Source organism: Chenopodium album, chromosome 19 (assembly GCF_948465745.1).
Source record: "Chenopodium album chromosome 19, dcCheAlbu1.1, whole genome shotgun sequence".
In the NCBI taxonomy this organism is placed as follows: Eukaryota; Viridiplantae; Streptophyta; class Magnoliopsida; order Caryophyllales; family Amaranthaceae; genus Chenopodium; species Chenopodium album.
Window position 1 is genome coordinate 14,357,582 of NC_137852.1, and position 3,630 is coordinate 14,361,211.

Here is a 3,630-nt window from a genome sequence, read left to right on the forward strand (position 1 = left end):
AACCCGAGTAATAATATTGAGTTCAAAGGTTTTCACTAATTGTGATGCCTTTTTCAACTCTTACTCAAGCATCATTCCCAATGCCCATACATGGGTATTTATAGGAAATGATGGGAGTATCATTTGCTCTCCCATCAATGTGGGATACTTTGATTTTTCCATTTTATTTTAAAGCTAAAATAAAATTAATAATCAAGCTAGTAATAAATCAACAAGTGGCAAGCTCATGTGAGTGGTTAGGTGAGGACCATTTGGAGAAGGGGGGGGACCAAACTTGCTCCCCACTCCCTCTCCCATAGCCGGCCAACACACTCAACACACACACATGCACCACAAGCCACATGGCACCCATCCTTGGGCACCAAGGCAGCCAAGGTGGGCTGCCATGTGGTGCGGCAGCCACGCACAGCAAGCCCAGCAAGCATGCGGGCTGCTGCTGCTGCTGCTGGCCTTGTGCCTCGGCCAGCACTGCTAGGCCTAGCAGCAGCGGGCTGGCGTGCCTAGCATGCTAGCATGGGTGCGCTAGCACGCACCAGCCAGCCTAGGCTCGGCTTGGTGCGCATGCTAGCCACCATGCTAGGCCATACGCCCTTAGCACTCGGTTTGCTAGGGCATTCCGATGCTAGGGGTATTTTGGTCTTTTGTTGATTTATTACTATTTCTCGTCTCGTCTTTCACTATTTTTCGACTCGACTTCCGACGCTCGGTTTCGACGCTCCAAGCTCGAATTTCCGACGTCTAAATAAATATTACTCGGTTGACTCATTAATTCCTTCCGGATTAATTCGTCGATTCGGTTTGTTGAATGCTTGGGTGTGACCCGAAGGGTTCAGTCAAGATTAAGCTGTAACATTAATTATCCATTAATATTACTGATCGGAAGCGGCCTCCACCCAGGCATTCCGATCACTTGACCTTACTGAATATATTAGCTTTCTAATAATTCTGAACCCGCTAACGGAATAGTACACTTGTTCGAAGGACACCATTCCTTTCAGAAAAGCGTCCGAGGAAAAGCAAGAAGCTCGTGGACACAAGCATATCTACTCGTACAGGGCAGCCACACAGCCTGTACGAGCAAAATTGGAAAGCTTGCTTACCCAAGCATAGCTACTCGTACAGAGCAGCAACACAGCCTGTACGAGCAAAATTGGAAAGTGTGCTTACACAAGTATAGCTACCCGTACAGGGCAGCCAAGCAGCATGTACAAGCAAAATTTAAAAGCTTGTAGGGGCATTCCCTAGCTAAATTACTCGGCCATGAAGACCATGCGGTCGATAAGTCCATCCGGCCTTATAATGGACGGACGGATGAACATTAGGAAATCCTAAAAATCGCCTAAGGGATTTTTTTACCTATATAAGGCAAGGACACTCCTAGGCGTACAAGCCCTTAAAAATTTGCAAGTTGAGAAAATACTTGAAATTTCATGAGTACGTCTGAGAGATAGCGTCAAAGGACTACTCAATACCATCACAAAAAAAAAAAAAAAAAAAAAAAAAAAAAAAAGCTGTCCAACTACATTCATTTATATATATATTCATATACATACATGTGCATGCCTAGAATAATATATGTATATATAAAACTTTATATACTACTTTTCATAGCAGCATACTCATGAAGTATTGCCTAAATATGAAATGCATGCGGCAGCAAGAATGTATCAATGAAATGCATTTTAAAAAAAAATGTTGGGTATCCAACATATATACGTATGTATACAAAAGGCAAGATTTTATCCTCCTAGCTTTGTTCTACATTCATCCAGCAAGAGAGATTAACTCGTGAGCTCTTGTGAAATAAAGAGAATATGAAGCAAGCCCCCCAAAGCATAGTAGGGCGGCATAAACAGAAGGTCGAGTTGCTCTCACACAAAGCATCAGGTTCCTATTTCCACACGGTCATCAACCTGGCTGAGCAAAAATAAAAATCTCGCTAACAAAGGCATCCATGCTCGGCCAAGAGCAACCACAGGCATGGCCGAGAAGCAAGCTGCTTGACCGAGTTACACTTTAGAGACTCATCATGTCTTCACTTTTGTGCGGCCAGCGTTTTTGCCGAGTTAAATGTGAAAGCTTGCCTTTGCAAGCATAGCAGCTCAGCACTCATGTTCTATGAACTTAGCTGCTCGGTATTCTGGCCGAGCTCCATGCGGGAAACACATTGAAATGGCCGAAATAAGCCCAAGTTGAGCAGCAAGTTTAGCAAATTGGTTACATACTAAGCCAAGTGGCCGATGGAATGACATTATAAGGTGCTAAAGATCTATAATTGCCGAGTGATACTACATTACAAAGAAATGATGCAGCAAAGTCAAATGGCAAAACATATATTTACATATTATATATGTAATGTTAAAAAAAAAAAATCAAAAATGAAATGTTATTAATAATAATTTCATACTATGGAAATTATTATTAAATAAACAATATGTTATGTACGAGAGTAGCAAATAATTAATTAAAGTGAAGCTCTTGCAAAGTTTTAAGATACTCCACGCACCTCATGAAACTTTAGTGGGCCTAGTAATTTTTGAGAGCTTATCTGCACCGTATTTGCAAAGCTGGCCGTGTTCAAAGGCAATCCATGCCCTCCAAAGCATAGATGCTCGGCCTCAACTTAGAAGAAAGTATGATGATGGCCGAATACCCTAGCAAGTCCGAGCATCCATATGGCCGAGCAACAATAAAAAGATACTCGGCCAAACAACCAGCAGCTAGCATGGCCGAGTTGGACAGCAGCATTTTTGCCGAGTAAAATGCGAGAGCTTGCCCTTGCAAGCATAGCTAGTCGGCCATGGCTTGGCGTCCGACCTGACTTTGAGTAAAGAATCACGTAGGCACTTCTAGACGGCAAGGTGGGCTACAAATGGGTGAATGATCCATTAAAGAGTCATGAGCTGCTCAAGTCCCTTTTAGCTGGAGCATGATTATTATTATGCTTTTGTGATATAATAATAATAATAATGATAATAATAATAATAACATTATTATTATTTTTATAATATTATACAATTATGGATTTGTATAAAGGCTAGTTGGCACTTTCATGAGATATGTGCATGGGTGATAATTATCTAGATGGTAAGCCATAAAGGAGCAAGCCAAGTGTCATATGCCTATGTTCAATCAGCTACTCTACACTATCATTTGCATGAATATAGCCGGGAAACAAAGGTATCACGCGGCACTACTATCAAGGAGTTTATTAATAAATAAATGCTTCAATATGTACTCCATCAACACCTTACTAAAGAGATGCTGGAAGCAAGCTCAGATACGGCCGAGCCACATTTACATGGGCAGTAGCATAAGCCGAGCTGCCCTCCAGCAGCGAAGCAGCATGTCCGAGCTGCCCAGGTGGCCGAATAAGAACACGAAGATGGCCTTCACCAGGTTAGATGGTCGGAAGGTAGACGAATTGTGTGTCCGACCTGGTATTGAGCAAGTGCCCATGCTCCCAATTTCATACGGCCAGTAATGTGTCTGAGCTTCTAGGCCGAGTGAAGTGGGTAAGCTCACCCTCACAAGCAATGATGGTCGGCCAACTAGAGCTGGGTGTCCGAGTTGCCATCTCGCGAAGCACCATGTTCTTACTTTCATACTGTAGGGAATATTTCAAGCATC